Source organism: Canis aureus, chromosome 9, assembly GCF_053574225.1.
Source record: "Canis aureus isolate CA01 chromosome 9, VMU_Caureus_v.1.0, whole genome shotgun sequence".
Lineage (NCBI taxonomy): Eukaryota > Metazoa > Chordata > Mammalia > Carnivora > Canidae > Canis > Canis aureus.
The window spans coordinates 4659150-4671893 of NC_135619.1; the positions used below are offsets into that span (position 1 = coordinate 4659150).

Sequence of the window (12744 nt, forward strand, 5' to 3'; positions counted from 1 at the left end):
CATCCAAACTGTGAGCCCTGTGTGAGGCTGGGCCTGGGCCTGCAGACCCTGAACCCTGCTCATTGAATCACTGCCTTGTCACAAGTGCTCCTCCTCTGGTTCAGAGTCATAAAAATAATAGGTGGGAGGGGTCAGCACGGAGGTAAATGGGGCATACGTAGGGTGCGGGCAGGGGAACAGCTGGTAGGCAGGAGTAGAGAGGCCAGTGTGCGGGGTGCAGTAGCCTGGCAAGGGAGCCCCCATTTCTCCAGGGATGTGTGCCAGGGCCACAGTGATTGTCCAGAGTGGCCTGATATGGGACCTGGACCACAGGTGCTGGTGACAGTCTCTGAGTCTCTAGTTTTGAGAATCGCCCCCTCCTGACTTTGGGGCTGGGGGGGGGGGTTTCCCGAGGCAGCCCAAAGCCATACCCCTCCTCTGCCTCCAGGGAAGGCACCAGTTCCTCCTGCCAGCCCAGAGGGTCAGCACTGACAGGTGCCATTGGGGCCTGGGAGGGCAGGGTCCCTGCCTGGGTAGCTCCCTCGGGGGCCTTGTCTCTACTCAAGGTAATAGGACACAGCCTGCTGTCCCACCAGCCGCCTAGGACCCCAGGGAAGCCACTGATAATTTTCTTTTTATCAAAGGAACTATTTTTACTTCCAGGCTCTGCCCACACATAATAATGCACATATTTTCCACAGAGTCATAAGCATGACAAGGAGGATTATTGGTTTGTTGTTTCTTTTTTAATAGAAAAACCTCAGACCCTTTCAACTTTGTAGCAATGCTTAGCATCTTCCGACTTCTGGTGAATGACCACATGGCTGCTGTGTCTCCAGCAATGAAGCAGAGGACGCTCCTGGCCTTGGGATGATGAGGAGAGGCTCAGCCAGCACATCTGGGGGGCCCTATGGATTCAGGCTGCTGTCCTTGAGGGTCGAGACATGGGGAAGTTACAGGAGGGGACCCCCCATTTAGCTGCCAAGCAGGCTTTGGAGCCGGCGGGGGGTACGGGCCATCATTTGTGTTTTTTAAACAAGCAAACAGAGAGGGAGGCTGGTTCCTAGTGCAGCCAGAGTAGTTTCTGCCCTTCTGCCTGCATCCCAGGCCTGGAGCAGCTCCACTGGCCCATTGGATCCCTGGCTGTTCTCTTGTGACCAAGGCATACTCTGCAGGTGGGGTTTGCCCATGGCCTGTACCCCTCGAGATGGCCCATCAGGTCCCCCTGATGAATCTGTAGGGTCACAGAACCTGCAAGTGTGTCCCCGAGAGTCAGGCTCGGCCTGCAGGCCCCAGTGTGCAGACTGTGATGAGCTGGTCCTGCCTGGGGCCCTGTCATGGGCAGTCCAGGCCCTTGGAATAGGACCGTAGAGAAAATCTACACATGCATCAGGGCTCTGGGCTGTAAACTGGGGGCCCTGACATTGCCTGTCTCTGCAAACCCTGCCCCTGCCCCCTTGGGGGCTTGGACATAGCTGTCTGCGCTCCTGCGGGGAATTGCCCGGTGCTTTCTGTCCTGAGGGAGGTCCTCTTTACTTATGGCAGCTTGCCACATGGAGATGGCCACAAGCCAGGACCCCAGTGTCTGGCTGCACCACAGACTCACGCTGCACCTCCATCTCCCCATCCGTAAGATGCAGGGATCAGGCTACATGTATTCCTCAAAACCTCAGTTCTACAGGAACATGAGTGGTCTTCGGAGCAAAACGTGTTCCAGGGACAAGGAAGTTGGGGAAATGTTGGATCTGGCAAAGTGAAGGATGCTCCATCGCTGCAGATCTTCTCAGAGCCTTTAATGCACCTTGTAGATCCCAAACGGAGATTTCAGCATAAGGAATTTTTGGAATTTATTTAAACATAGAGCATCTCCATCTTTTCAGCATGAGCATGAGAATTCTCTTTCTCTCCTTGGAGAGGCCAGGAGAAACTAATCTTCCCTTCTCTGAGCATCTACAGCTGTTTGGTCTTTAAGTTGAAAAGATTCTATTTATTTATTCATGAGAGACACAGAGAGAGAGGCAGAGACATAGGCAGAGGGAGAAGCAAGCTCCTCACAGGGAGCCCGATGTGGGATTTGATCCTGGGACCACAGGGTCACAACCTGAGCCGAAGGCAGACACTCAACCCCTGAGCCTCCCAGGGATCCCTCAGTTTATTTCTAAAATACAAACAGTCCTGGTAAGGTCTTGGGAGTAGGATGGGGGCTCTAGAGAGTCCTTAGAAGAAAAGTTTGGGGGAGGGTCCCAGTCCTCCAGAATTTGTGTTCAAATTGCCACGTGTGTTTGTACACCTTCCAGGGGCCCAGTGGGGGGAGGTGGGTAGAGTCTACCGCATTCAGCCAATTTCTGGAGGTTTCTGTACCCCAAAGATGGTGACCCCCTGCATTTAGACTCTTGGTGGAAGGAAGGCCCGACTGTGTAGGCGCTTGGATGTGGAACACACCAGGTGGGACTTGGTGTCTTACTGGGAGCAGGAAACAGAAATGACAGAGAAGTGGGCAGAAGACAAGGACAGGGGAAAGATAAGCAGACCTCCACCCTGTGCAGGCGCCGGCATCCCTAACTTCCCCCCTGGTTCCTGGGGTGCTCCTGAAACCCATCGCCTGGCTCCTATGTGTGCAGCCTGGCCGCTGAGTATTAATGTTTACGGCAAGGAGAGAATTATTGGTGCCTCAGAAAGGCTCCATCTTTACAGGTCACCGGAGCTCCCTTTATGAAATTGTTGCTCGAGGGCCCAAATGTCCTGAAAGTACGTGTCTCCGAAGGCCAGACACTTTCTCTCACTTCCTCAGAGACCCCAGGGCCTTTACCTTGGACTCTTTCTGGGCAAACCCGAGAGTGATGCCGGGAAGCTGAGAACTGGCGGCAGGACACCACCTCCCCGTTACAGAGCACAGTCTGCACACAGGGCCGTGTCCCCAGGCAGCGGGCATTCCTGAGGCGACCGAAGGAAGGTTCTGCTGGAACCAAGACCCAGAGGCGTGAGGTGGGGATCCGCAGAGGGAAGACCGTGAAGAGCTTATTCACAAGCTGAGTTCTAAAGTTCACCATTCTGGCCCGCTGCTGTCTTTTGATCACTGGCCTTCGTAACAGGATCCTAATCATAAGTTTATACATTATTATTTACCAGCAGCCTGAGGGATTAGTGTTCTCTGGGCTCCAAGGGCCTCATGACCGCTCACACGCATGACCCGGTGGAGGCTGGTTTCAGCAGCTGTCGGAGGGGAGAGCAAGACTGTGTGTTGGTCACAAAAGCTCTTTTCTTTCTTTTTCTTGGATATTTTCTGAGGTATCTGCACGTCCCTACCGGAAATATCTCCACCCTGCAGGTGAGAATTTGCTAGAGACTTTGCTTTCAGAACCCAGCGAAAAATGGGGAGAGAGAGAAAGGAGAGGCCCCAGAGCTAGCTAACAACATTCATTGGAAATCCTTTAAATTAATTTAAAACGCTGAGTCATACAGACCCATCCACATTGCATAACAGCCATTAAAGTATTAGTATTACTTTGGGGGGCACTTTATTATGCAATGCGGTGGTAAATCTCCTCTGGGAGTTTTTTGTTGTTTTGTTTTTTAATTCCCCCAAAGACTTGCAGTGTGCGTATTTTCAAATCGCTAAGTCTGTCGCCCTGGCCGTCTATTCAGCGTTCTGCCTCAAAGCAAAAGTGGTGGCCCCTGTGAAAGTTGGTATCTCATGTGAAAACCCTGCTTGATATTATAAAAACACGTTGAGCCACGTATGGAAGGAGAACCAGCAATCCATTCGTTTAACAAGTGTTTACCGATGGCTTATGCATGCGGGAGAGTGAGCACGGCACCCGAAACCCTGAGCCTCCATCTCTCTTTGTCCGTCTGGGTCTCAGTTTCCCCCTGTGTAAAAGGGAGGCTCAGATAGGAAGGCCTGTTCTTGAGGCAGGACCCAGAACGCCTGGCTCTGCATCCCACCCCTGTCACTTGGTAGCTGTGTGCCTTCTGGCAAGTTACTTAACCACTCAGAACCCTCAGGCTCCTTCGCCTGAAAACTAAAAAGCATAAAGGCAGCTACGTCCAAGAGTTGTTGGCAGGATGAAATGAGTCAGTAGACGGAAGGCTCTTTGACCACTGCGTGGCACCGACCCAAGGTAAGTGACTAGGAAATGTCGTCGTGATTGCGCTTGTCGAGGCCCTGCCAGGACATCTGCCCGTGCATGGCCTACACTATTTACCACACCCCTGCCCCTTCTCCCTGGGCACACAGCTGGGCCTCCTGTCCAGCTTCCCTCACCGCCGTGGCCGTGGGGCTGAATTCTAAGCCACAGGACATGGTGGGGGGTTGGAGTGGCCCCCTATGAAAACTAGGTCTGACTCATTAAAACCCCGTATTTGGGCTTCTCCATGTCTCCCTCCCCCTCCCCCCGCTGTCTCAGTGCCGACCCACTGGTCACCTCTGGGAGCCACATGCTGAAGACGCCACAGTCACGAGACGGAAGGGACCGCGACTCCTGGCCAAGCCCATGGAGAAGAGCTGCCTGCCCCTACATCCAATTGGACATCATTGGAGTGAAAAATAAATTTTAGGAATGCTAAGCCAGGGTGACATGGGGCAGTGGAGTTACTCCAGCAGGGCACTGGGCTAGGCTGGGAATTTGATGAAGTCGTAGGTGTTTTTCTGCGGGATCGAACCTAGTTGTGACTATTCAGTTGCTTGACTCTGAGTTTCTGATGCTATCCGGGTGACCAAACCAAAGGACATCCAGTTCTCTGGCTGGGGACGAGAGCTTGCATGCCCAGCAAGTGCTGGCCCTGCTATCTGGCAAGTTCCTTACAGACAGCTGCCCTGGCTGGCTGCCTGGGCTCACTCCTTGTGCTTTGTGGACCGTGCAGACGCCCCAGGGAGCTCCTCAGATTCGCCAGGCACACCACTGTGGTCCCTAGATCTTGGTCTTCTCCAATCTTTCCGGCCCTGCCTCTCCCTTGAGTGGGAATTAGCGGAAATGTTTGTGCAGGAGCCTCCAGAGTGGGCAAAGTGAGGCTTTCCCTCATTAAAACCCCAAAGCAGAGGCTAGAAGGATGCTTGCCCTGCGGAATTGGCTTAGGGTGGAGGGCGACTTGCTGAGACGCACCTGGATGGGAGACGCACCTGCACCAGCAATCAGGGAAGCCTTTAGTGACTCCCCTTGTGGCAGATCCACACTCCCTTTGACGAGACTCTCTGACACGCTGTCTGTCCTTCTCTCCCATTGCTTGTCGTTTTACTTCTGGCACAACCGTCATTTCTTCCTGGGGAATTCAGGCCCTCCCAGAGATACAGAGAGGCTGGGGCTTCTGAGGCCCAAGCCATTAGAGAGAAATGAATATATGTGAAAATAGGGCACATTCTCAGGAAAACAAAAACCCACACTGCTCTCGCCTTTGGCTGTGCAGGACGCGGATTGTAAAGGAAAATCTGTCTTTTGTGCAACATCATGGTTCACACTGAGCATGGAGAAGCCAGTCCAACAGCAGAAAATTAGCAAGGGTCTACACCAGAGGCACCTTATGAGCCATGTCCCTTGCCAAATAGCCCTTCCTAAAGTCTCTGTCTCCGACTGCCAGGAGCTGAGTGACCAGAGGGGCCATGAGTAGAGGGCACTCAGTCATCGGTGCCTTGGGGAGGAGGCTTGGACCTGGGGCACCTTGGACAAACTCCTTATTCTCCTTGAGTCCCCATTCCCCATCGGTGGTGGGGGCCCATAGCTGTCCACTGAAACCCCCTCCTCTGCTCTCACAGTCACAGAATTGTCCCGGGCACATGCTGCCCAGCTAAGCATTTTCTAGCCTTCCTCGGTTAGGTGTGGTCATGTGACTAAACTGTCACCAGCAGAATATGAGAAGGGAGATGGCCTGGGGCCTACGATCCTGGGCCTTCTCCCTCCGTCCCGTTGGCTGTGACCAGGTGCGGTGGTGAACCAGGTTCAACCATACAGCTGATGCTACTGCCCCAGGGGACGGCAGAGCCACAAGATGGCAAGAGCTTGGGTCCTCGCGTGGTGATGAATGTAGAGCCACCTTACAAACCTGGGCTGGTCTGTGGGGACTCCTGTACATGAGAAACTGCTTGTTCTGTAGGTCACCCTGGTGCTGGATTTCCTTGACGTAGTAGCTTACTCTGCACTCTGACGTATTCTTTGTAGGCTTGCAGTGTACGGTTAGGTGCTCAGTAAATGTTCTCTTAACAGTGAACAAGGAAACTGGTTGTTTTCATATTCAAATCCAAGCAATCGGAGCAGCAGGCTTGCAAAGCATGTAGCAGCTACATAGCTTGATTTCAGGAAGCCCCGGGTCTAGCCTTGTTAGGTGTCTCTGCTCCTCTAATCAGCCTGGGCTGGCAGTGCCCACCGTGACCCTGGCCGTATACAGTGCCAGGACACCTAGCCTTCTGTCTCCACTTAGACCTGGCTTATCTGACTAGCTAGTTAGCATGCGTGTTGGGACGAGGGGCTGTGGCATGGTGTAGTGGGTGAAGAGCATGGCTCACGGGCAGGTCAGATCCCAGTCACACCCCTAACTCCTTGCTCCAGCTTGAGCAGGCCGCTTCAGTGCAAGGAAACTTATCCAACAGGGATGCTAATTCTGGCTGCGCCTGTTCCTCAGGATGGGGATCAAAAGAGGCAATGAGGGTGAAAGCACCGCGTAGGACAGATGCCAGTGTGAGCACTGTGACAGACCCAGCCACACATGCTGAGTGTGGGCTGGGTGTGCTTTCCCTTCCTTCCTCAAGGATTTATTGAGCACCTACTAAATCCTGGTAGTGAGCGTGGTAGATGTGGTTCTTGTTGCCACGGGGCTCAGAGTCTGGTGGAAACTCTACACAAGCAAATGGGTAATCATACTACAGCCGGATGAAATCTTCAGTAGAAGTACAAAGCACCATAAAAGCTCAGAACTCTGTGGCCCTGTAAGGCTTCTCAGAGGTCATGACAGCTTCCTCAGGATTGGAAGTGAAAGAAGTGGCCGGGCGTCTCAGTTTGGGCGGCCCTTACAATACCATAGGCCAAGCAGCTTATCAATAACGGACATCTATTTCTCATAGGTCTGGAGGCTGCAGTGTCTGAGATCCGGGTGCTGGCAGGTCTTGCGTCTGGTGAGGCCCGCTTCCTGGTTCATGGACAGCCATCCTCCATTGTGACCCCATGTGGCACACGGGGGCAGAGGCCTCTGAGCCCCTGGCAGAAGGGCACGAGCCTACTAATAAGGCTCCACCCACCACCAGATCACCTCTCAAAGGCCCCGCCTCCAGATGCCGTCACAGGGGGCAACAGAGTCCGACCTGCACATTTTGGCGGGGAACACAAACACTCAGCCCATAGTGCCAGGTGAAGGAGGTGAAGGGGGTTTTGGGGGTATGAAGGCATGTTCCAGAAAGATGGGACAAGGGTCACCTCTGAAGAACAAGAAAGGGATTCTGAACGGCTGGAGCCAGTAGTGAGAGGAAGGAATGACAAAGGATGGGGTTCGAGGGCCCGTGAGTGTCTGGAGCAGGGTTCACCACCCTGGCTGCAGCTTGGATAAAATATCGGCATCCAGTGCCTACCTCCCAGAGGCTGAAAAGCTCCCAGGTGAATGTGCAGCCAACTTGGAAAGCCCTGCGTAGCGCAGGATCCTGGGTCAGGCTCAAGAGCTGGAAGTCTCCACTGAGAGCAATAGGGAGTCTCTGAGGGTTTCATGGAAGAACAGGACATAATCGGATTTTTCTTTTTTGGTAAGATTATTCCAGCTGCCAAGTGGAGACAGGAATGTGACGGACAGGCTGGTCTTCAAGATGCTGGTTAAGAAGGCCACTGCAGGGGTGGAGCCCATGGTGTCAATGGTAAGGGCAGATATGGACCCATCTGAGGTCCTGGTGGTAACTGATGGGAGCAAGAGCGGAAGAAGTGGGAGGACCAGGATGAGGCCCAGATTCTCAATTAGGGCGATTCCCTGAACACACAGGCTCAAATTCCTCAGAAGGCCCTGGGCTTCTGAGTCGGCCGCAGAGGGCAGGCAATGCCATCCAGAGAACCCATGAGCTCCCCAGGGGAGGAGAGCAAAGAGTGAGAGGATGAGCCCAGGACTGGAGCCCAGGGGGCTGAGGGAAGAGCTGGCTGCAGAAGGATGAGAAAACCCAGAAGCACGCAGCGTCCAGAAAGCTACAGATGGACTACTTCTAGGAAGACGCGCTCAAGCATGCCAATGTCTCCTGAGATATGGCCTCAGGTCGCCTTGACAGTGCGGATGAGTGGAAACTTAGGGTGCACAGAAGAGCTCAAGAGAGCAGGTCCCAACGGGGGCAACTATTCTTTATCTTCTTCACATTACAGCTGAAAATGTGGCTATTTTCTCATTCCCTAAGTATGTATTAAGCACCCAGAGTGCTGGGCACTGTGTTCAGGGCTGCGGATAAGACAGCAAGTCCTTGAGGCACTCGTTCGCCAGCAGGAGACGGACACTCGCTCATATCACAGACCGTGTGGTGGGGATGTGCAGCCCAGGGAGCGGGGAGGACGGGCAGGAGAGGTCCCATGCAGCAGGGGGAGAGGGACATGACGTTCCCGCTGTGCTTGTCCCTGGGGCCGCTGCCTGCCTATGACAGAGTTCAGGTCTCAGCCAGTGGGGAAACAGGGCACAACAGGACCTCAGGGGGGTGGGGTGGGACCCTGGCCCTGGCTTTGGCCAGTGAGTGCTGGGTGGTGGTGAGCAGGTCCCTTCCGGGCCGGCGATGTCCTGGCCCATGCAGGGTCCTCCGGAGGTCTCCCTCTGGCCTTGCCAGCAGCCACACTCCCAGGTACCCAAGGAACTGCCCCTCAGATGCGTACCTCTCTCTGGATACACAGCCTGGGGAAGAAACACTGTTTTCCCTTCACCCATTCTAGGTTCATTGGCTGGAGGCCTAAAAATTAGAACGCGAAAGACAGATTAACAAGAGAAAGACAAACAGAAGATTATTAACACGTGCGTATCATGTGCACATGCAAGAGTACTCGGTAATGAGTCACTCAAAGGGGTGATTATTACTTGGGCTTCTATAGCATCTGAATCAAAGACCAATATGTTTTTTAGCCAAGTGGTAAGACAAAGGAAAAAATGACTCTGAGCTTCTAGGGGTGGCAAATTGTGGGAAGGCAAATATATAGGGGACTAGTAATGGTAAGATAAGGCCTAGTTTTAGCACCATTTGTTAGCTAGGTCCCTCTGGCACAGTCTCTGAGCTGATAAGGATCTAGAGTTGTCATCCATGATTAGCTTCTGTTTTCCCTGGTGGTGGGGGTGGGGGGCTTGGGGGGTGGGAGCACCTTTACAAATTTATGTCTTGCTTTTCCTTAAATAGGGAAAAGCACGTATCTTCTCACGTATCTTGCCTTCAACTCAAAATAATCCAAAGTGGCATATTATTTAGGGTTGCATATTTTGCCACCCTGAAGCAAACTTCTGTTGTTTGTCATAGTCACCATGTCCTAAGCTAGCGCAGTGGTCCTCAAAGTGGGGACCTTGGACCAGCAGCCTGAGTGCCACGTGGGAACTGATTAGAAATATAGATCATGGTGCACCCACCGCCTCACACTTACTGAACCTGACGCCCTGGGGTGGGGCTCAGCAATGGGAGTCTTAATATTCCTTCCAGGAGATTCTCAGGCACATCCAGAGTTGAGAACCACTGCCCTAGCTGGTGCTGACTGCGGCCTCCCATCACCTGAAAGGCAGAGCAAGAGGAATTAGAATTTATAGAGAAGGTCATTCTAGTAAGCTTGAAAAAAACAAGTAAGAAGAATTAAGTGTGAGCTTCTTCACATCACAGGAAAGAATTTTGAAGCAAAAAATATTGTATCTATCCCTACAGACTGAGCCTTCCTGTCAAAATGGCCCAAACCACTTGGCTTTGTGGCTGGTCTCCAATCAACGACGTCACATCAGAAGAAAAGCACTGTCACAGAGAGGATACTCCGAGTCAGTCCAGTGGCATTGAAGCCAGACCCGGGGCCTAAGATAAAGCCAGAAATGCGTATTCCGTTCATCCCCATGGCCTTGCTGTTTTAGAAAATGCTCCTGAATGCTTTGAATCTGAAAGGTACATGAAATCCTATTTTCTCTTCCACAGGGGTGAGTCATTAGAGCTGGAGCGGAGGCTATTTGGTAATGGGTACTATTTAAATGAAGCAAAAAAGTACAATCCAAGTGAACTGCTTTATGAATTGTCAAATAGGAGGAATCCATTTGTGCCTGTGAAATTATTCCAAGGGTTCTAACTATTAACTGAAGGCAGGTGAAAGATGTCAAAGAAAACAAATGTTCTATGAAAGAGCTAGACAAATGTTTAAAGGCAGACACCAGAGGACTCTTTGGCCTGTTTTGGATTCAAAAATTTGTTTTAAACAGCCTAAGTGAGTACCACGGACAGAAGTTTTAAGAAAACACCATATCCTAGTAAGCAGATGCCATTTTGTTTATTGGAGTTGTTTTAACCGATGTGACCCTGAGGCGGCCTGATGGACAGTACGACAGCTTCTTCACACTTGAACTTTTTCCTTTGGCTTCAGTTTGATGCCAAGGGCCTCTGGCTAGCTTTTCAAATGATATATTTAACACGTTCTATGGTTTTCTATTTGTTATTGATAAATGCATCCTTGTACAGCCTAGTTCAACGAGGAGAAAATGCTGCAATAGTATGAAAAAGTGCCTTTTTTTTTTTTGGTCACTGGCCCGGATGCTGGGTTACGGTCAAGCCTTAATGGTAGTTAAGGATCTCTATAGGCAAAACACAGCCCTGCGTGGTTCTATAGGAGACCGACACTGGTCTTTTCCATTCCTTTCCTCTAGGGGTTCCACTGCAATTAGTCTTGTGTTCATGCCTTCAGTTATCTTTGTGGGCACTGAAACGGGGCTGCTGAAAAATAATTAGTGAACCTCCTCCCTCCCTTGGCCCTCTAGGTACCTCTTACTTGTGCTACGATGCCAGACTAAGACAAACACAATTATCCTTGCTTAGACCAAGAGGAACCATGCACATGGCGACCAGCTAGAGGCACTGGGCCAGGCTCCAAAGGGCTAGGCTTCTTACACTTGGATGTGCACACACATCTCCAGGTCTCGTTAAAACAATGCACAGTCTGACTCAGTAGGTCTGGGCTGGAGCCTTCGTACAGCCTGCATTTCTTGCAAGTTCCCAGGCAGTGTTCATGCTCATGCTCATGCTCGTGTGGACAGCATTTTGAGTAGTGAGGGAATCATGCAAGTCCTGCATAAGTGACTTGTAGAAGGACCTATTAAATAGAGGATTAGCTGAGGGTCTGGTTCCCCTTTGATTTAGGGTTCCTTGAAAGCAGGGACTAAATCTTACATATTTTTTTTTTTTTTTTTAGTTGTTTTGTTTTGTTCTCTGGCTGGCACTTGGCACAGGTCCCTGCACACGGTGGGTGTGTATTTATTTAATTAAACAGATCTGGCCTCCTTCCAAAAAGGATTTTAAGTGGACTTAACCCCTAGCAGGCCCTAACTCGGGGCATGCTGAACTGGCCAGGGAGGGTGCAGTTGCCAGGCCGCCCTGTGGGCTGAGGCCCTTCCCCGGCGCCCCCGCCCCGGCCCCTGCGTGCACCGAGATCCCGCTCCAGCTGCTGCTCCTCAGAGTGGCTCCCTCCTGCCCCCTGCCCCCTGCCCAAGGCGGTTTACGCCAGAGAGCCGCTCGGAGACAAGGAGGACAAACAAAACCAAACCGACCAGGGAGCCCTGCGGAGCGGTAAGGCTGCCGAACATCAAAGGCTCCGCTTGGGGCCTCGGAACTCGGTTCCTCCCGCTGCCGGGTCTGGAGCCTTCTGCAGGTCGCGTGGCGCCCCCGCGGCTCCCCGCCCGCCCCAGGGCCCTGCAGGAGCGTCCCCGCGGGCCGGGCGTGGAGCCTGCCGTTAGCTCTGCCCCAGCAATTCGCCGTGTGGCGCTCTGCTGCCCCGGCTGGGGGGCGGGGGCGGGGGCGGGGGCGGGGGCGGCCGCGCGGCCCGAGCTTGTCCCCAGAGCCCCTTCGTGGCCAGAACCTGCGCGCCTCCGCAGCGGCCTCGGAGGGTGGGCAGGGCTGCTCCGGCCTCCCGTGGGAGGGGTGGTGTGGGTCAGCAGCTGAGCCTCGCGGGGGGAGGAGCGCGGGGAGAGCGCCCCGGGGAGGCGCACACGTGCCGAGGGGGGGAGGCGAGGCGAGGCGAGGCGAGGCGAGGGCTGCGGGCGGGCGGCGCCACGGCCTCGCAGACGCAGGCGCCGGCAGCGCGAGAGAAAGTTCCCGCGGAGAGCTCGGCCCCGGGAGGGCTGACGTCGAGGCCGCCCGCCCGCCCATCGCGAGGGTCGCGGGCCCGTGGGGCAGCCTGCCCCGTCCCGGCGCGCGGGGAAGCGGGAGCGTTGCCGGTTGGCGGCCGCCGCCGAACTTGGAGGGGGGATGCCGCGGGCGGGCGCGGCGGCGCGGGGCCTGGGGGCGCTCTGAGGGCTCCCCGCGGGCGTCCCCGGGCGCGCCGACGCCGAGCCCGCAGGTAGCAGGTAGCGCCGGGCGCCGGGGCCGCGCCACCCTACGAGCCGGGGCCGCCCGCGCCACGGTGCCGGCGTCGCCTCCCCGCCCCGGAGCCATGGTGCGCGGATCGTGCACGCCGCGCGCGGGACCCTGAGCTCCCGCCGCGCCGCGCGCCCCCCCCCCCCCCGCCCGGCCTCGCCGCCGCCCCTGCCCGCGGGCCATGCAGCTCGGGCCGGGAGCCCCTCGCCTCTGAGCTCCGCGCCGCCCGCTCCAGCCCGGCGCCGCGCCGC

General features: G+C 54.4%; 1 long non-coding RNA gene across 1 annotated transcript; it reads left to right on the forward strand.

The window, feature by feature from the left end:
- Nucleotides 1–7187: 7187 nt before the first annotated feature.
- On the forward strand, nt 7188–8928 carry LOC144320001 (uncharacterized). Its single transcript, XR_013385604.1, has 3 exons — nt 7188–7313; nt 7705–7807; nt 8850–8928. It is a non-coding gene; the product is annotated as an uncharacterized LOC144320001 (long non-coding RNA).
- Nucleotides 8929–12744: the final 3816 nt, after the last annotated feature.